General features: G+C 41.4%; 1 protein-coding gene across 2 annotated transcripts in view; it reads right to left on the bottom strand.

Annotated features, from left to right (window-relative positions):
- The window catches only part of TMEM247 (transmembrane protein 247), a 36,335-nt gene extending 15,448 nt beyond the window's left edge, over positions 1-20,887 (bottom strand). For both annotated transcript variants that reach the window (XM_042886245.1, XM_042886255.1), the window contains exon 1: positions 20,645-20,887. The gene's annotated coding sequence lies outside the window, so the exon portion shown is untranslated. The remainder of the gene's footprint in view (positions 1-20,644) is intronic.
- Between the last annotated feature and the right edge of the window lie 1,076 nt (positions 20,888-21,963).

The raw sequence follows: 21,963 nt of genomic DNA, 5'->3' as shown, positions 1-21,963 counted from the left end.
TGCTGTATTTAGCAGTCCTATGTACCTTACTGTCAGTCAAAAACGATAACAAATGGTGGAGAGGCAAATCAGATTTATTTTTAAATCTTTTGAGAATGACTAAGTTACATTAGATCATTCTCCACCCACCTCACCCCAAAAAAGCTACATTCTTCTTTCTCCATAGTAAATTCTGTAGAAACTGCTTTGAAATGTTTTTGTTAAATTTACCAGATTACCAGATTCTCTGATGGCCCTTTTTTTTAAAGTTTTTAAAATTAATAAGGCTTTTTTTTTTTTTTTTTTTTTTTCCCTCTTACAATACAGTACAGCAGTACTGTCATACATATACATTGATAAAATTTATCTAGGTTTTCTTTCATGGTGGCTTTCTTACTAACAATTCTTAGCGTCACTGTTCAAAACAGGAAGATATCTGCAATCCCTTATTTTTCTTTGTGTACATCACACAAAGACAATGGGAGCTACCTCTTCCCAATAAAAACTTTATGTGCCTGCATTCAATCCACTAGTGATGCTACTGACCATTCTAAAAGCATTACCAGTGCTTTTTTATCTACTATGAAGAGAAGAAACGAACAGGTCAAATCCTCATCCAGTGACCATTGAAGGAAACAAACATTCCTACCAAATGTAGTAAAATATGGCAGAGATGAAGGTGGTACACTAAAGTAACTGTCCTCACTTTGTCCGTGTTACTTGCAGCTCTGACTAGTTCAGCTGCTGTTTGAGTGCTGCTTTCTGCATAGATGTCATCATTTCTGATAAGCTTTCACATACCCCTTGAGACATAGCTCTAACGCAGATAGTCTCTCATTGGGACATTCCTTTGATATGCTATCTTTCCAAGTGAGGAGAGCAGGTGACTTCCCCTTTGATTTGGGACAGCAATCATCTACACTGAGCACCTAGCACCTGTGCAGAACAACGTTATGCAGACCAAGTGGGTTGCAGCAAATCCACATGGTTGTTTCTGCTATTCTGGACACCTCATAGTACACAGGCTTCTTTAGTACCTGCTTTTTATTATAAACCAACAGCATAAATGATGTCTCCCTTCTCATTTCATTTGATTCTATTATGTTTGGTATATAACGTCCATCTGTGGACAAAAAAGTTGGCCTCTTTCCTCCTGTAAACTGTTATAATGGTTCCTTCACCTTTTCTTTCAAACATGCCAGCTTCTAGTTTCTACTTGCTTAAGTTTTTTGTTCAACAGTTCTTGCCTCAGAGCATTCAAGGCAGGCTCTATGTTTGCTGAGATTTCAGTGATGCCACTTTGCAGGATACACAGTTCAAGAAAAATCAGGTAAATGTTCTAAAAATGTCTTCCAAAAACAGGCTCTAACTAGTTAGCTTTAAAGACCAGAGATGTTTCTGTGGCATGCCTTTTGTTGGCACACTAGATAGAAAACTAAGTTTTGATGTTTTCATCCTTGCATATCTCAGCTGTATGGAATAGGTATGTTCTGTATCCTGTCAGTTTTGCTCATACCAGTAATGTTCATGTTTCAGAATTGGCCTGATTATTTGTTATCTTACTTCACTTGGTAACTCTTCTGCAATCATAAAAGGAATTCCATATATTTTGTCACTGTTGTTTTCCTTATTGCAAATTGGGATAGAAAGGCAACAGTTTCATCTCTGATGAGATTCACAGAATCACAGAATCACCAAGTTTGGTGATTCTTCTGTACTATCAATAGTTTTTTGTCCAAAAACTGCAACTGTCCAAGTCCAAGCTTTTATAAACTATAGACAAAAACAACTTGTCCATTTTTTCTACATCGTAGGCTTTTTCTTTCCCTCTGGAAAACAATAGGCTTTAAGTACTTCAAACACCCTGATCAGTTTCTCCTATCTGCGTATATTATCTCCTATCTGTGTATATTGCAAGAGAAAATTGCTTGCCTGTCCTTAGATATTTTCCCACCCCAGTTTCTGTGAAGATCAATTCTCATAATTGCTTCATCTCTGTTCAGTTCTCAAAGTCTGATTTGCTTCATCTTCTGCTAAAGGGACATTGTTTTGATATTCCCTTGATTAGAACAGTTTCTTTTAAGAAATGAAAACTCATTAAGGATGGGGCAAAATAATCAGATATTTTCAACACACTTGCACACAGCTGTTGAGCTCATAGGGAGTAGAGAAATGGCATGAAGAAAGAAGTACCTTAGAAAGCCTTGTGAGGCTTTCTTAAAAAACTTTTGCTGTATGGCTAACTGTAACACCTTAGTTTGATGCAGATCTGTTATTTCAAGCTCACTAACATTCAAATTTCTTCCCATTTTCCCTTCTCCTTCTCCTCTCATCACAGATGGCAGCATCATCTTTCTACTCACCAGGCATAAGCAGTACCCCATATTTCCTTGTCTCTTCTCCTATACTACCTTATATCTTGGCTGTGTTTAAATCATATCACTTCTTCTTCCACAACTTCGCAAAGACTTGTTTTGCCTGAGAGACTAGCAAAGTATTTGTGGATGGGTTGATAATCCTTTGCTTGACTACTGTCATCTCCACTTTTCCAGCTCTTTCGCCTCCAGCCCTTTTGTCTCTCCTTTTGTATGCCAAACATTATTGCCATTTTCTACTTTGCTTTTTGCTCCACCTCGCTTTCTTTCATCATCTTACTATTTCAAATGTAAGCTTATTCCTTCATGCTTTAAAGACTGCCAAAATGTAATGTTATAATGATAATCAGATCTCCTTCAGAACAAAAAAACAACTCCATGACTTGTTCTGCAAACAAACATACCTGCAAATAACACCTGATCTGTTATGATCAATATGTGACATGATATGGAAATCCTTATTAAAACCCAGGAAAACTTCATCAGAGCATTCTTCAGATTCCTTAAGTCTTTTCTTCTCTAGGTCTTTTGGGTAATAATGAATATTTTGGAGGGTGAACTAAGACTACTTCGTAGCATGTAGAATGATGTGGAAAAAACTGTATCTCCTCCACTATAGAAGCCAGTAAACAGGAGGCAGGCAGGAAAGAAAATAGTAAAGACGGCTGAGTGATAGCAGCTTTAAACCAGCTCCCAGGTGAATTGCATTCTGACCTGGCTCCACTACACGTAATATCCAATATTATAATAATAATTATATATTATTTATTATAAATAATTGCAATTATAAATAATAATTATAATAATAGATATGGATAATACTTCATCAAACTTTCCAGATTGGAGAGGCAAATTTTTCCAGCCTTAATTATTCCATGATTCTGGGATTCTCTGACAAAAGCCCTGTTAGCCTGCCATACCCAGCCCTGGTGCAGCTGGGTGGGTGGCAGAGGCAGCACAGTGGCATCAGTGAGATCAACACCACCAGGCTTCTGCTGGCCCAGGTCACAGCACTGCACTGAGCAGGCTCTGCTGAGTCTTCTACAAGGGTGAAGGAGAGGCTTGACAAACAGAGGCTGCTATTTATGAGTCCAGAGTTAGTTTCTCTTTGTGCCTAACTTCTCAACGGTAAGAGTAATGCTGTCCCTTCCCATGTTTATTCTCCTGTTTTAACATAGACTTTGAACTACAACAGAATTTAACAGCTTGGGTGTTTGCCTTTTCTGTCTGACTCTTCTTTTAATGAAAACTCTTGTTTGGGCTGCCTGCAGTTACTTGCTAAATAAACAGATCTTCAGACTACATCCATCAACTTACCTCAACTGACATTGCTTTGAAAGGGCACAGAACTGTGCAGGTTTACACACAAGCTGATGAAAGTACCTACCAGGTCTTTCTTTAAAGCTTCAAATGCAGCTATAACTAGATATCTCAGTACAAAGTTGTTTTCTACCAAAAACAAGGAGAAAAACCTACAAAGGGTTAGTCATGGGCATGAAGAATTTGGGAGACAGAAGTCCATGGGATACAGCAGGACCCAAAAGTGAGATAAGCTTTAAATAACTGGGTGGGAGAGAAAACAGACTAGCTTGCTCTAGCTTTTTTTTTTTCTGCTTATAAGTATTATTGACTTTCTATTTGAGAAAAATAAAGTAAACTCGTCAGTTACCCAGACAGATGTCCATGCCATCATTTAGAATTCAATATTGTATTAATGGTTTAGCATTTGACGCAGATGGCAGGGAAAAACATTTCAATCAAGGAGTAAGGAAAAGGCAAGAATGACTGTTAAATCAATAATTAAGTTTATGATCATTAAGGTAGCCTAACTGGTTAACACTGATAGGCTCCACTCCATGCAGTCTAGAGATGCTAAAACATTTGGAAAAATGTGAAAAACAATATAAGAAACTGCAAAATAGATGCCTATCTCAGTTTAAAAAATTGTTACAGTTTTAAGAAGCCAAAATTGTATATTCTGAAGGAGAAAGTGTAGCTGGCTTTTGTATGATGGATTCCTGCTATACCAGGACTGTAAATGGGCAGCCTCTGATTAAATCTGCACACTGTATAGCATCATTCATTAGATCTGTACCAATGACAAATCTGACTTTAATCTCATCCTCAGTTTCACTGTCAGTGAATTTTCCTCTGTCTTTTCCATCTTGATATCAAGAATCTGGGTCAAAGACCTTGCTCTCTTCATGGGGATGTGGTACAGTAACTTGACAAGGCCGTATCCCTTTGACTCCATAGTTCAGAAGAAAGTCTTTGTAAGCCCCATGTGTTTTCATGGAGATTTATTGTGAGTAATCTGCTGCAGTTAACTAGATTGGGAAGAAAAAAAACCAAAACACATAAACATGATAGTTTCTCTTGGTTATAGGCAATGAATAAGAGCAGTTTTGTTTTGTTTTTCTTTTTCCCTACAAAATGCATTAGGGGGAAACTGTGGGAAATTCTCCGTGATGTCTTGATGTAAAGTTCAAGATGTCTTGAACACTAGAAGTCTCCAGTCACCAGAAGCTGGAAATCATGAAATGTACAGGCTGATGAAGGGGGAAAATGAAAATCTTTGAACCAAATTATCCAACAGTGAGGGTGAGACAAACAACCAGCCAAAGGCAAAACAGAAAAACCTCAGGCTGAATCAAACATCTCAGTCTGAAAAGCTGAGGCTGGATATGGAGCTTACCATGTTGCAATGCTAGTATGATGAGAAGTAAAGGCAACAGCAACATGAACAGAAAATGTGTTTTCTCTGGCTGCAGTCATCACCAGTACATGTAGGTCTATTTGAAAAGCAGTGAGGAAGGGCAGGGAGTTCCAGATGTGTGCTCACTACCCACCAGTTCCAAATGTAATCCTGAAGCATCTTCATGTCTCAATAAAAGTTCTTTCAATGTATTCAGCTGGACATCCTTCTCCCCGTAGCCCAACAGAGCTGGAGGAAGCTTCTTTTTACCACCTCTCAATCTACAGCTTCAAGATTTGCTTAAAGGAGGCAGTTCTGCCTTCCTTGCCCAAAATTCTTCCCAGATACTTTCTGGCTCATTAGTGTCCTCCAACAGGCAGCCTCACCATGCAAAAATCTTCCTTCCTTTTCTGTGTTTCCCTTTCCAGCTGCTTACTGTGTACTACTTCAAAGACATTGCCAAACCCTCTGCTGGGAGCAGGAGAGGCCCACAGCTCAGTTACTCCTACAGTCTCTCTGGGTTGCTTACACACAGCCAGTCATCTTTCCAGAATACTTTGCTATATCTTATAACTGCATCGCTGGAGTGTATAGCTCCAAATTTATTTCCCTGGGGGGCAACATAAGCAGGGCAGAGCTAAGGGTGGAATCTTTATTACAAAGGCCACATTTATTTTTTTCTAAGGCAAGGGAATACCCACTTAGGCACATCAAAGATGCCCTGTTACCAGACAAATTAGAAGAAACTGAAGAAGAGATTAGAGGACCAAATCCTGTGCAAGGGAAAACAAGCAGTTCTGATGGTTAATAGACACAAGGACAGCTCATAGGAAAAGAATAATGAGACATGGAGCATGATGTAAAAGAAACAGGCCAGATGGCAGTACAGCTGTGGGGAAACTCAGCTAGCTCTGAAATGAGTCTTCTGTTATTCAGACTGCTGGCTGTGGATCCTAGCTGCAAAAAAAAAATTAGCTCTAGTTGTCTCAGGAATGTGGCAGTTTTGTAACAATTATCCAATTGAAAGCAAAACGAAGCCGGTGATGTTAAGAAATCTATTATGACATGCCTGATTATAACACACCTGATGAGGAGCCATACAAGAATGTCCACTGTTATCTTGTTCTTTCAGTAGCACAGACTTAGCAGACACTTTAGAAAGTAGAGTTGTAACTTAAGCATTAGGTAACAACAGCTTTATTCTGTACAGGGTTCTCCACTTGAGATCTGTTCCAGGAATTCTTTTGAAGTCATGAAATACCTTCTTGGATTACTCAGTATGAAAATAGGAAAACTAATCTATAAAGTACTCCCCTGAAAAAGTTTAAAGATGTAGCAGTAAAGAATTCTTCTGATACCACATATTTCATAAATGCTTGTAATTTACCAGTGGCAAAGGTTACAAGGAAAAACCTAATCCTAGCTTAATTCAGCTCTCATTTGATACAGAATACCTCTTCAGGGATACCAGCTCACATGTCAGATTTTAAAACAGCTATCAGCTGCCAAATATACAACATGATAGTGTTCCTGGAATAGTTAGAGCAGCATTTCAGTTTTGGAGCAGCGTGCTGAATAGAAGGTGCATTAAAAAGAGCATGGACAGCAGGTCAAGGGAGGTGATCCTCCCTCTCCACTCTGCCCTGATGAGACCACATTTAGGATACTGACATTTAGGATACTGCATCCAGGTCTGGGCTCCCCACTTCAAAAAAGACAAGGGTCTCCTGGAAGGAGTGCAGCAGAGAGGGCCACAAAGATGATAAAGGGCCTGGAATAGCTCCAGTTTGAAGAAAGTCTGAGTAATCTGAGTCTGTTCAGCCTGGGGAAAAGAAGACTGAAGGGGGAACTGATTAATGTTTATAAATATCCAAAGGGAGATGGGAGGCAAGGTTTTTCTTTGTGGTGCGTAGTGACAGGACAAGAAGCAATCGCCTAAAACTTGAACATAGGAAGTTCCATACAAACACTTGGAAGAACATATTTACAGTCAGGGTGATGGAGCACTGGAACAGGTTGCCCAGAGAGGCTGTGGAGTTTCCCTCCATGGAGATTTTCAAGACCTGTCTGGATGCCTGCCTGTGTGACCTGTTGTAGGTTACCTACTTTAGCAGGGTGGTTGGACTCCATGATCTCTCGAGGTCCCTTCCAATCCCTACAATTCTGTGATTCTGTGAAGTCTCTTCTGGGTGGCTGGACTATGAGCTAAGAACAAGTTTCTGAAGACATAAAAAAAAGTAGCAGCAATGATCTCAAGAGATTTTACATATAAATTGTTCGAAATTGTATCTTACTTATCATCTTGAATTTAAAGAAATATTCTGCAGCTGATTTAGAAACGCCTAGAATATTGCTATTCCAATCCATGCTAGAAAAGAAAAATAGCTTTAAGTACAAGAAAGATAGAATGTGGTGTTAGAATATTCAGATATTCAGGGAAATTGTAATGTATACCATCAAACTCTAGCTGAATGGTTTCCTAACAGAGCAGTACCATTAGTTGGTAATTCATTGGCACTCTCCCACACACTTCTATTGGTTCTCAGTATACCATAGCAACTATTGGTGTGAAATGCTTGTCCTTACCACATTCATGGCTGCAATTCAGATAGGAGGTCACAGAATCACAGAATGGCCAGGGTTGGAAGGGACCTCAAGGATCATGAATCTCCAACCCCCCTGCCACAGGCAGGGCCACCAACCTCCACATTCAATACTAGACCAGGCTGCCCAGGGCCCCATCCAACCTGGCCTTGCACAGCTCCAGGGATGGGGCATCCACCTCTCTGGGCAGCCTGTTCCAGCACCTCACCACTCTCTCTGTAAAGAATTTCCACCGATATCCAACCTAAATCTTCTCTCCCTCAACTTAAAACCATTTCCCCTTGTCCTGTAGTTATCTACCCTTTCAAAGACTTGACTCCCCTCCTGTTTATAGGCTACCTTTATGTACTGAAAGGCTGCAATGAGGTCACCCTATATCCTTCTCTTCTCCAAGCTTGTTTTTTTATTATGCTTTATTGCATGTGCAAGTCTGGGTTATCAGCTAGGCTCGAACTAATAAGGAACTTCTACAGCAGTTAGACTGTGAACTAGGAGTGTTATGCTTGATTTAGAGTTTGATGCAGACAAAATGGATTTTACATCTGTGTTACTGGCTGGGTGCTTTTGCTTTGCAGCTAAGTTGGCATTCTTCACTTCAGGAAGAAGTAAGAAAGTTTCTGCCATGCTGCAGTTCCAGTCAACTAATTTGCTACTGCAAAGCAAAAGCAAGACAACCACTCCTGAAGCTTATCATCCCTTTGCACCTTCAGCTGCCTCTGTCACTCCCCTTCTGGGAGTTTTTTGTGCCTTCTAACATCTCTACAATCTCTGTTTGCAGCTTCCCTTTGACCTTGTGGTTCATTCAGTTGTTGTTTACTGAAGTGTCTCTCCTGGGGATAGACAAGTGAGGATAAAGATGAATATATTACAATCCATGGATCTCTTAAAGTCCTAGAGGAAAGAAGAATGTTAGGCACGGTTTTCTTGACAATCCCTGGTCTCCCTACACAGTTTAATTTGGGCTTTTTTTTTTTTTTTTTTTTTTTTTTCCAGGAAAAACATAAACCTACAACATGACTGTTTGCTGTATGGAGAGAAAAACAATGATTTCAACAGAAGACCAGATAGTAGATTCCCAATTATTCTGGAGATCTGGTTCCTGAAGGGATTTTTTTTTTCCTAGGCATGAGAAGAAACTCTAGATGATCGAGAAGACCATGCATGGCAGAAAAGCACTGCCAGCTGCTGGTATGGGCTAAAGCCTTAGCTCCATCTTAATCCTTTTTCATAAATCGTAGAATCATTTGAGTTGGAAGGGACCCTTAAAGGTTATCTAGTCCAATTCCTTTGCATTGAATAGGGACCCCACAGCTGGATCACGTTGCTCAGAGCCCTGTCCAGCCTGACCTTGAACATCTCCAGGTATGGGTCATCCATCACCCCTCTGGGCAGCCTGTGTCAGTGCCTCACCACCCTTACATTAAAAAACGTCTTCCTTATACTGAATCTTAATCACTCGTCTTTTGGTTTGAAACCATTTCCCTGTGTCCTATTACAAAAGATCCTGCCAAAGAATCTGTCCCCTTCTTTTTTGCGGCCTCATTTTAGATACTAAAAGGCCACTCTCAGGTCTCCCTGGAGTCTACTTGTCTCCAGGCTGAACAGCTCCAGATCTTTCAGCCTGTCCTTGTAGGGAGGTGTCCCATCCTACTCATGGAACATGAGGGTTTTTCTCTTGTCATCACATTGGAAAAAAATAAATACTGTAAGACAGAAACAGTGATTAGTGTTACTTCATGAAAAGTTTCATAGAAGCATATGTTTTTCACTGTAGATGACAATTGCATTATTGGCTACAATTATAGACACCAATATCAATTTTTTCACTCCAATCCTGTGACTTCTCTGTAAATTGCAGCTGATTATACCACCTATGCTGGGATAAAGGACAGATAGATTGCACTGGGTAGCATGAAGGAGCAAAGATTCTTTCTTTTAAGACTGCAAACATTTGAAGACACAGTAAAGACATTGAAAAAAGTCCATAAATTTTGCCATAATAGAAAGATGGGTTTCTTTTAAGATCTGCCTGTTAACAAATGCCTTATCTTCTATATGGTGAGGAACCATACAGAGTGGTACAGTCTGATACACTTCTCTTTGAGGGTACATGATTGAGGGGATCCAACCAGACTCACATAGATTTTTATAACCACCCTAAAAACTGAGAGATATTAATTGATTGAAAGTGAAACTCAGAACGCGTTGATACTACCACTACTGTGGGGGAAAAAAAAAAAAACAACACTGGAACAAATCAATTTAGTCCCTCCAAACAGGTCTTCCCAGAGACCCTTCACAGTCACAGTCTGGAAGTTCTGCTGAACTGTGCCAGTTACAGGATTCTCTCCCAAACACAATCACTGTACAGAGGTTTAAAGCTCAGAGACAGCTTGCTGCCAATATCCATTCATTCAAGGCCAATCTTAGATGCTGCAATAAAGAGCAGAAGCAGGATGAGGGTTAGACACAGGTCATTCTGCACTTTCTTATATTCAAATCTTGAGAGCAGGAAGGATTCTGTCTGGTCTCTGGCATGACTCAGAGCACTCTTCCAGTTGCTCAATATTAGAGCCCGCTTCACTGAGTCAGTAGCTTTTGTGAAACTGTCTCCTGTCCTGCTCCCTGACTCTGAGATCACATTTGTTGTAGCTGCAGAGCGATGGTAGCAGAAGCAGACCCGAATGTCAGGCTCTACACTTTGCAGTAAGGATTCCTTTCAGGACAGGAAACCAGCTTTCTGCTTCTTTGGTTTTACTTTCCTGGACACTGACATGAAATAGATGGCAGCTGCTGGCACGTACAGTGGAAGTATGAGTAGTAAGAGGAGGAGTGCATGAAGGGGGATAAAGGACTAAAGGAACTAGAAGAAGCACCAGCGCCATGAGGACAGGAAAGAAAGAGCCGAGCGCAGGGAGAGCCGAGGGCAAAGCCGGGGCATGCCGCACGTGCCCTGAAAGCGGAGGGGAGGGCTGCAGGCAGGCAGGAGGAGGCGGGGCAGCCGGCGGGCCCCGCGTCCCGACTCAGTCACGCAGCCGGGGGTGCCGGAGGCGCAGCCGGACGCCCTGAGGCGGCTCTGCCGACGTGACCGGCGGGGCGGCGCGGCGCCGCGGGGAGCCCCGCTACGTGCGGCCCTGACCGCCGCTTCCTGGGGCCGCCGCCCCGCCCCCCTGCCTACGTGAGCGCCGGCAGCCGCCCGGTTTCGGTCGCTCTCCATCGGAGGGGTCTGGGGGCGGGAGAGGGGCGGTGGAGAACGCATATGATGTACGGCCGGCATCCGTGAGGAGCCGGGCGTCGCGCAGGAGGAAAGGGAAGCCTGCTGAGGGTGATAATGGCAGCGGGTTGGGTCCGAAACCGCTCGCCTAGGGATGAGTAAGCGCGATTTGCGCTCTCAGCTGGGGCGTCGTCAGTCTGGAAGAGGCTGAGAAGGACGGATCCAAGCTATGCGCTGCAGAGAGCTACGGCAGCCACGGCAGTATCCCATCCGTGAGACCGCAGCTGAGGTTCTACTTTAACCCTGCGATTTCTGGTCCCTCGCATGCAGGTGAACTGCGAATTGCACAACTGTGGAGAAAGCTTAAAGGGAAATAAGGAGAATGGGCTACTTGTAATGAGAAAGAACAGAGAAAAAAAAAGGCTGGGAGCAGATGGGATCGCTTTGCAGAAATACCTCGGGTGGCTTTAGTTTGGGAAAGAACAAGAGCTATGCAAACTAAAGGCGATGTGTTTGCACAACAAAAACAATGAAGGTGTAAATAGGTCACCAATATATTTGGGCTGAAATTTTTGAGATTTTTTTTTCTTTCTCTTAGAGAGTGAGAGCCTCTAATAGCCTTTTTGTGGAACTAGGAGGAGAAACGATCCTGATTACCTACCTAGCTACGGGTTTGTCATTTTGTGACAGAAATTATATGTATATGTGCAGTGGCAGTGGAACTGAACTGAAGCAGGATGTCCTTCCAATCCTGCTTTCTTATGTGGGCCGGCAGCATCTAGATACCGTGCTGATAAAGCAAGCAAGTGAATAAGTACATAAATAGTAACGTTTCTAATGTGCTTATCCAGGGATCTCCAATGGCTATACAAATGTTAATGCCAGGTGCACATCTATCACTCAGGCAAAAATATGGGCAAGCACTATTAGCTTCATGTAGAGTTGGGGACACTGAAGTGTGGAGAAGCAGTGCGTCTGTCATAGCTTCATGCCAAGGGTTTTATTTTCAGTGATGGCAAAGCTCCAAGCTCCATTGGGGTGAACTAGTGGCAAACTGAAGCTCTGGAGTGCAGATGACCATGTAGACATCTTTCCTAGAGCAGCAAGCAAGAGCTCTGGTACCTGCTTCTTACTCCATTTCTTAAGACTAGAGGAGGTTTTGGGGAGTGTTCTATGTGGCACTGTAATACAGGTTTTCTATATACCCTGCAGATAAAAGATGATCAGAAGTAGCTATACCAATTAGAACAGCTTTGAAACAGCTCTGTATTTCACCCAAGGACATCAGAGCAGTGAAGACTGAAAGAATAGTGTGACTGAAAAATAGGCCATATGAATAAGTGGCAGAACAGAAAGAAACCATAGTAACCCTAAATTCTCTTCAAACCACAGTGAATGCAAGTTTTCATTTACATTCAGCCACCAGCAAAAAGAATGAAAAATGCTGCTTTGTATCAGCCCTCACATAGTGGCCTATCTATTTGTCCATGCCCTCAGTACAAGCCTGTAAACAGAGGTGGTCCAAAGACAAAGCAGATGCTTCTCCTTGCTAAACTTTTCCCAGGGGAAAAAAAAAAAAATGGCTGACAAAACTCTGTGGCAGATTTAAGAAATGTATCAGGAATAAAGTATTAATCTAACAAACAACAGAATCGTGGAACCATAGAATCACCAAGGTTGGAGCAGACCTCCAAGATGATCCAGTCCACCCATCTACCTACCTACTTTGGTGGGTATTTTCCCACTAAACCATGTCCCTTAATATATGCAAATGTTTCTTGACACATTGCTCATCTGCAGTATGGAAAAAGATGACATCTGCTTCTGTTCTCAGACCTTCCTTTATGTTCCATATCCCAACACTATAGCCTCAAGCAAAGCTAAGACATACATGAACTTTCTTACCTAGAAACCATCATTTCTTACCTAGAAACACCCTTATAAATGGGAGTAAATATCTGAGCATACAGTAAATAATGCATCTCCCATAATATATTCCCTGTTGTCTTCACTTTTCCTATGCAGACTTTTTTCCATTCCTTACATAGACAGCTTCTTTCTTTAAGTATTAGAAGAGAAAATCAGAGCCCCAACACCTTAACTTTCTTGTACTTCCAAAAATGGCACTAAGCGCTCTGCTTAGTGGTGAGCTGAACCATAACCTTTTCTATGATGCTGAGTAATCTCTGGGGCTTTGCTCCAGTTCTTTCATTGAATTGAATAGGGTTTGTACAAGTAAGTACCCCTGTGTCAGTTTTCCCCACTACAGAAATAGCTTTGGCTCATGGTGTATTAATGCCTCGAGTCACAGGAGGCCATCACTATATGGGAGAGGAAAGAACTCCTGCAGAGTGGCACCTGTTTACCTGCAGTTTTCCTACAGGTGAGTTTCACCTCATAATTTTTGGTGTTATTTATGTATGTTTCTATGAACAAATCTCCACAGTTCAATCCTCCCCCTGAGTAATGAATGTGAAGTTGTTCCCACTGCAAATACTGACATGTTTTTTCTTTGCTGTCATTTTTCCTTTCTATAAGGCATTCTTCATGTTAACAAAGGATATGTGACAGAAAAAAAACTGGGCAGACTCCGTACTGTTGATGCTTAATCACTTACACTACTGCCAGCAACCACCAAGTGAGATGGTTGCATAAACCTCTACCTGGAACCCTTGTAAATGATGTCAAATGCACAGCAAAGGAGCATCATATACTTTGTACTTCTTCACATATTTTAGGCACATTAGCAGTTAAGACTTGATGATACTTGTCAGTCCCTTTCAACTCAGAATATTCTATGGTTCTGTGATAAGCACATATATTAGGCCCATTTAGGCATTTTGGAACAGAATTTCCCCATGTTTTAGGCAGTAATCATTTAGGTCTGTATCAAACAATTCAGTAAGCTCATGTGGGGTCAAAGCTTGTCTTAATTACCTAAAAATGACAGATGCAAAAATCTCTTTATTTGGAATTTATGAATGCTGGATGAGGTTATAAAATGGCTGCATAATGGAAATGTTCAGGATACAGAGAATCTGCAATTTGCTACCACAGCTGGTCACATAACTTCCTGAGAATGGAAAAAAAAATCTAAATGAGTCATAGACATTAACAGTCTTCCTTTTAAATAGGTCTGGCATAAAAGATATGTATGGCTGCACCCAGTGGTCTGTAAGAGCTGGGGGTGAGTGGTGGAAAAAGCCCAGTCAAAGAGAAGGAACAAAGAGCAGGAAGTGGCTTTTGAAAACACGGATAAGTGTTCAGGAGATTCAAAGAAGCATACTTTGACTGAGAGAAGTTTTTTGCTGCTGTGGAGAGCTGTAATAGAAATGCTAAGAGTGGTATGAATAGGAATTGTCTGGCTGTGGAACTACCAGAAGGGGCACAAGGTAGGATAGAACTATAGGAACAGTAAGTGTTGTTGGTATTTAGATTAGCAAGTTGCACATGTATGTGCAATTTCTCAGGACAGCCATGTTGAGAGAACAAAGGGCAGCAAATCCTGCTTATACTGAGGTGGACAGAGTGAAGAGATTGGTCAGCATCAGCATCAAGTGAGTACAAAGAGAGAAAACCCAGCTCATGATTACCACTGTGTAAAGAGCTCAGATGAGAGGAGGACTCAGCAGCTGATGTTCTCTGTGACATTTCAAGGAATGTCCACGCACTGGACAGACTCCTACAGTGCTTGCACACATGGGGAAGTGCCTGACTGCTCAGTAGGCTGCTTGGACGTGCACCTCCATTTGCTTATGAATCGCAAACTCACTGTGTGGAGTCCAGAGGTGAGCAGGTAGCAGTTGCACTAAAGCAGCAAACAATGGTGAAGATGCTACAGCATAAGAAAACTAGCAGAAAGGGCTCTGAAGTTCCACCTCTTGAAATGCCACAGGCTTCTTCTACAAACCTTCATCAAATAATTTATATTGTGTCCAAATATGTTAATTAATTTATAACATATTTGGATTCAAAGCTCGTTTATCTTTAGAACAGTAAAATATCCGTATGTTTTGGATTCACTAAACAAGTATAAATAAAAGATAATGTCACTTTAAACTAAATATTATTCACATGTTTGTGAGATGTCTATGTGTCCCAAAACATTTGAGCTGTTGTATGCAAGATTTAAAATGATATGTTCTTTCAAGCACTTTTCCCCTCACTTTTTAGCACGACTTTCTGTGTTTCAGGAGACTTGTTCTCTACCCCCATTTCAAAAAGAAACTTGCATTAGAATATAGATAGATATTGATATATAAACCAGCTCATTTAGTAGCATTGTCGATCTCACTTGGGCAATTCCTGTCTTGAAATCTATTCTGGCAACTTGAAGCAGCTTTACACAACAGAGGAGTAATCTGCTGAGAGTACCACCTGTACCAAGAGCCCCTTCAGGCGATGAAAAACTGGTGTAGTAAATCCACATTGGCCTTTCTTTCTGCTCCAGCACACAGGGAAGATCAGGAACACAGCTGGTATTCACTAGGCCCTGTATAATCTGTGATTCACAGGACCTTGAGAAGCAGAACACAAACTACATTAGCCCTGGGGATGCTCAGGCTCACAGTAAAGAGTTATTGCGGCCCCAGAGTGTGCACCCAAAGGTAACTTCAGATATTTTTGTTTCCAGGAATGCAGTCATTTCCTCGCTGCCTGAAGGAGTGGGAACTGAGTAATTGGGCATCATATCCATTATATCCTTCTTCAACACTAGGCTATGAATGTCCCATTTATTTCTTTATTTTCACCGTGTTATTTGGTATCCTGTTGCATATGACAGCTGCTAGTCATGATTACACAATTACATAGTAACGCATTCTTTTCAAGCTTTGAGCTCTCATAATTATGAAAACCCCAGAATAAGATTTAAAGCCCAGAAACTAGATGGCGATTTGAAGACCATTAGGGCCTGTAGTTGCATAAAAAGAAAATCATTATGAGTTTTCAGCCAACCATCATTTTGAAATTTTGAAAAAGTTGTGGTTTTTGAATATTTGAATTTAGCAAGGGAAACTATTGTTTTTGTAGAATTATTTTAGTGCACACGCTGTTCTTTGGGAAGTATCCTGCATAAGGGAGAGGTAAAAGAAGCAAACAGTCCAATGGCAGCTGCCCTTTTACTAAACTGTATTTTGTGATACATGTTATAACAAAAGCAGTTCTCACTGCAGAAGTTGTGACAGTCTCAGCAAGACATTAACTCTCAAACACCACCTTTGTATGCGTCTATTCTTTCATTTTAATGTATATTCTTTACAATTCAATTTTTGCTTTGCTCCCTTCTTCTGTCCTACTACCTCTGAAGTACTGCACAGCCTCAGGACATCAGAGAGGAGATCACTTCCATATGAAATAAGGTGGTTCAGTGAGTCTTGAGTCATAGCTGACCAAAAATATCCCATTTCCTTTTTGTGGGTACACTCACAAACTGCATTCTGAGAGCATAACTTCCAAAATTTCTGTTCTTTACCTCAACTTGCTTCAAACTTCAGGCACACCTCCTGACTCTCACAGGAGTGCTCAACGGGCTGTCTTTTTAAACAAAGATGAAACTGGAGAAAGTCTTTTCTTAGTAATAACCGATCAGAAGGACTTAAACAGTGACAGTGCTGGATTAGAGAATTCGTTAGTTTGGGAGAACTTCAGCAGATGCTAAGGAGACAGATGGTCAAATACGGCAGTGAAAAGAGAATAAAGCCTGGAAGAATCAGCGCACCATCTGCTATCAGAATTTTCTGTGACCACTTAAAAATCCTATAACACAAAGATTGTTTACATGTGGAATATTGGATGTTGATTTCTTTTTTTCTAGGCAACTGGATCAGATAAATACTTAATGCTTGATTTCACTATTTTATATTCACTATATAAACTTAATTTTATAAACTCCAGTACTGTGCTTTATAAAAGGTATTTGCATTATTTAAAATGTCTTCTACAGGGCTATTAATAAATCTTTCCTCTCACCTAACCCTTTTAATAAAGTTTTGGGATTTTTAAACCTTTACATTGGAATTATACACTTCAATGCTGATTTTATATCCAAAATCACTTTTGGATATAACTGTCTTTCCACGGTCTTCCCAAATACGACCCAGACTGCAGGAAGGCTGGAATTGTTGCTGAAGCCTGCACACCATCAGATGTACAGCAAACTACTGCACACCCACTGCTTCACAGTGGCTGCTTACGCCTACAACGCAGGCTAAACCCCACTAAGGTCAAAATTGTTCATTTTTATTAGCAAATAGCCTCAAACTGTTTAGTTTCAACTGTATTAATTATGATACTCTAGTACAACTATCTCCATGGGACTGACCAAATAAAACAACAAAGGAATTCCTATTTAAAGCCCAGAGTTCTCCTTTGAAATGTAGTTCAACTTCAAGGAAGGCATCTGCTCTTGACATAGGGTACAAACAACAGAGAATCCAGTACACCCAATAGCTTGCTGCCCTTCACTGTCAAAACCATGCAGCTATAGCCTGAAATCTAACAAGACTTTTGGACCCCCAAGAAAGGCTGCAGCCTTCAAGTTCAATTTTTTGAAGTCTTCTTCCCCACCTCACCATGAAGTTTACTGCCAGTCTATTGACAACACAATGGCAGGTTCCTCTATTTATTTTATTTATTTATACCCCTTTGACAAATTTTATTCTGACCAGCTATCATGAGACTGAATACAGACACAGAATCTGACAGACCTAGATGGTCTATGACTCCTCGTACTGTAGGAGCAGAAAGAGTGCACTCGTGGCTATGAATAGCAATGCCTGGCATTCAAGCTACCTTTTCACTTAGCACTGCCCTCTGGATCAAGAACACCCAGAGTCTGTAGGAAACCAGAAAGGAAACAAGGCTCTGCACATGTTCAGTCCCCAACTTTTTGTATCAGAGAAAACAGTCATGGACTAACAGAGGCAAGATAGCAGGATCAGAGCAATGCTGCAGGTCTGAGGGATAGTAAAATGCCACACCGAAATATTCATTAAAGAGTTAAATGATTTAGCTAAAAATACAGCATCACATCAATTAGATCAACCAGTGCAGATATACATATATGTGCATACTCTGTGTTTCTGGAGGGGACCACAAGCATAAGCAAAGTTTAAGCGAACATGAAGTTGAGTAAGTGCATCAACAACATTATAATGAAACTGACACATTTCTTCTATATAATGAGCTGCTTTTGGTTACATTGCTTTGTCTGTATCCTCATTTACACCTATCTAAGAAAGGGCACCCTATCAAATCAGCAGAGGGGATACTTCTTATCAGATCAAAAATTACAAAGATGACTCTGCAAAATTGAGGTTAACATGCCTAACTCCTTAGTGCTTTCTCTGGTAGATTTATTCTTTTTTTAAGGATTTGGGAAATGGCAAGGACCATAGGTCAGTAAGATTCATCTCAGCTTCTGAGTATGGAGGTAACTGCTTAGTTGACATGTTCCTGTTTCTATCCAGGTTTCCTAGATAAGCAAATTCCACTGTGTAAATTAGTCTCATCATGTGACATGGGGCCAAATATTCATCCAGCCTGCACTCTATATGCAAGATGCCAGCAGTTCTAGGACATTTTGTCTGTGGGTTCCAGTGAAATAGAAATTATGTCCAAGAATCTTCATGACGACTACCATCTGACTAAGCACTGTGAAGGTCGTTGCTGCTTCCTCACTTGAGCAACTCTGGGAGGCCAGTGTACCCTGGTGTCCTGCCTACTGAAGCACTTAAATCCTACCCAGCTTGGTAAGCTATGGTCCCCAAGAGTTGTCAGCTTAACAGAGACAGATCACTCAGAGAATGCAGTATTTCATGGATTCACTCCTTGAAACACAACAGGTATCAGGCTGAAATGAATCCATATGAAGTACAGACTCTGCAGTTGCTCTGGGGTTCACTGTTACGAGAAGTATCAAGCTGGGGAAAGTAGAAAGCAGGAGAGGGTGAAAATAGGTTGAATGTCTATTTCATTCCTTCTTGCCAGATCTCTGTCAAACACGCTATGCCAGAAAGGTCCAATTCCTGTTCTTTTCTCGTTTAGGATCTCCTACCTGAGGCACAGACTGCATGGAAGAGTATATACTCCAGACATAATTAGCTGTGAATAAGCAGGGATCATATTTATCTAAGCACTACACTTCCTTTAGTACTGTCACCAACAGAGTGCAAATTCCTGCTTCCTGCCCTTTTTCCTCAGAAACTGGTGGACCAGTGAACCTGTAGGTTTTGAAGTAAACAGAGGCCACAGTAACACTCATGGACACACAACAAGGGATGTGTTACTGTCTGCTTGGTTGTCAATATTCTGATACCTAAAGGAAACACTATCCTTTGCTTCATAAGAACAATCTTATTCGCTCGAGATTTTTAAATGAGGAATGACTGCAACACTGTCTGCTTTGGTTACTCTGCAAGGCAGAAAATCTGCAGTCTATCACTGAAATTATAGCAACTCCCATATTTGCTGTGTATATATTATGTAAGAGTTACTATTCTGGGCTGTGCTAAATTTAAAAGAGAAATCTATCAGGGACTCCTTCCAGCAAGTTGGTCATTTAGGTATTCAGGAGGATCTCCTGCTTTGATTAGACAGATTGTGAGTAGAAAAGCAAAGTTCAGCTGCTTAATTTAATTCCCAGTGCAAGTCAAAAGAGAAAATTTTAAAGCCCTAGACAAATTGCCAGGGGTACTGTCATCTAATCTACACCACAAATAAAACTTCATTTACAGCAATGCTTACCACGTACAAGGGGGCATATCCTGAGGCCCTTCTGTAATAAATTTCCCCTCCTACTCTGGCCAGGGAGGGTCTAGTGTGTGAGGCGTAAAAATATGATTGGCCTATATACTCAAGGCATGTGGCTTTAGTGGAAACTTATGAAAGTGCGCTTTTGTCACTCCTGAAGGTCCACGGCTTAAGTGGGGCTCACATAGAGGTCTTGTACTTCTTTGTCTCATCAAATAAGTCAACACAGCAGAATATGCATTAGACTGTTTGATGCTTTCACCCTAGCACTTTCTAATAAATAACAGTAATTATTTGATAACTACTTCATTTGCCAGCACTAATAGAAGTAAGAAAAAACAAGCCAAACACCAAGAAGTAGATTTTCAGATGATTATAGGCATCAAAGTATACATTATATATCTGCTGAAGTGTAGATATTTTGATCCATATTCATAACACTGTGAATACAGAGTGCACCTCCGAAAACATTTCATCCAATCATATGAAATACTTGAGGCCTAAATAGCACTTTTTATAAGGCTTTGGTGAGAAGACATCTGAAGAGAGACTCCCTAATGGAAGATGCATGACAAAGCTGAAACTGACTCTTGCCACATTGTTATAAATGTCATTGGGTTCCAGCCTTGGGAGGTATGTAAGCTTTCAGAAGCCTTCCTGGCAGTGCTTACCTGAGCTGCTCTGTGCCTGGTGCCTGCTGGTGCTGCCCAGCAGCAGGGGAGGCCAGTTCAGAACTAGAAGTGAGTCAGTTTTCCCCACCGCCCTCAGACTCACACCACCATCACCAGCATTTTAGGAATGATGGAGAGGGTCAACAGATTCTTTTCACAGTTACTCGCTTGCAGCTCGGTGTTCACAAGAAAACACATTATCACAAGCCGGGCTACAAGTGAAAAGAGGTGACCGAGGATTTTAATTCTTGGTGAAATGTGGAAAATATATTATCAGTCGTCTACACGTAGATGGGGTTAGATGTAGGCTCATCCTAAACAGGGCAAATACTTATTCAACACCACACTATTTTACCTGTTCAGCAACGAGTGTAAGGCAGTCCTGTGTTGCTGGGTGGTTTGCACTGGGAAAGCACTTCCCAACGTGCTGAGGAGGAGCTGGGGCTCGGGGTGATGCCAATATAGAGGTGGTAACCGTCCCTACAGCTGCAGCTCTCACACAGGCACATCCCAGAGAGGCTTCACGGGGTTCTGAAGCGGTTGTTCCTTCACAGTGCTTTCTCTTCTCTCCATAGCAGCAAGGGCAATGTCCCCAACAACCGGCCCCCCCCTGCACTGCCCGGCGCAACGGCCAGCCTGCCTGCGCCAGCCCGCAGGCACCACAAGATGGCGCCGTGCCCGGGACGCGGCACCCGAGATGGCGGCTGCGCCAGGGGGGATCGCGGGCAAAGAAGCCGGGGATGCTCCCTTCCTACGGCATTGATGAGTGTGCTCGTTTTTAACACCGGTAGAGTTTCTCTCTGCCATGGAAAGGCTTTCTGAGGGAAAATGCTGGCTGAAAGCACCTCATGAAAGCTTGAGCGAGGAGGCAGCGCCATGGCCATGGAGTGCAGGTTCCCCAGGAAAAGCTATCCTGGATCTGAAACCAAAACATGACTGAAACCCTGTTTATCTAAAGAGATAAATCCCATCCCTTTCCAATGTGCTATCAACATAAAGAAGACTAACTAGGATCCTTCTGATCCAAAGCACTGCCACAGCAACTGTTACATTAGAATACCTGTGACATGTTTGGATCCCAAGAGGAAATAAGCAGTAGAGTGAAAAGGAGAGATGGATTAGATAAGAGTAACTGTATGGAATAAATTTTTTTTTTCATCTATTTAATAGCACTGAGGCTGTTATGAAAAATTTCTGGTCTGTGTTCTAGGAATGGTTGTAAATTGAAGGTGTATTAGTGAGAAAACTCAAAAAAATACAAAAATCTTGGCACTTTTAGAACGCTTTCTGTTAGGATCACTGAGCAAGTAATTGCTACTGTCATTTCATGCATGGCCTAAGAGGCCAGGAGGTCAGTGCAAAGCTGGGATTTTAATTCAGAACCTCTAACCCTCACCTAGCCTCAGCTTTGATCCCTGTGTAACAATTTGACAGAAAATCGTCCCCACAGGGCAGATTGCATCTTTGGAAATTTCCAAGGTGGGATCCCTGTCATGCTGAGGTGGTGTTCATCTCTCAAGAAAGCATCATCTTGTTTCTTCTCACAGAACCCTTTAGGGACTTGTATGATCCAAAATCTAGGAAGAAAAGAAAAAGAAAAAGAAAAAGAAAAAGAAAAAGAAAAAGAAAAAGAAAAGAAAAGAAAAGAAAAGAAAAGAAAAGAAAAGAAAAGAA

This window comes from Lagopus leucura, unplaced genomic scaffold (assembly GCF_019238085.1).
Source record: "Lagopus leucura isolate 7727_CA_CO unplaced genomic scaffold, USGS_WTPT01 Super-Scaffold_73, whole genome shotgun sequence".
Classification (NCBI taxonomy): domain Eukaryota; kingdom Metazoa; phylum Chordata; class Aves; order Galliformes; family Phasianidae; genus Lagopus; species Lagopus leucura.
This window is presented reverse-complemented; position numbering and strand designations above follow the sequence as displayed.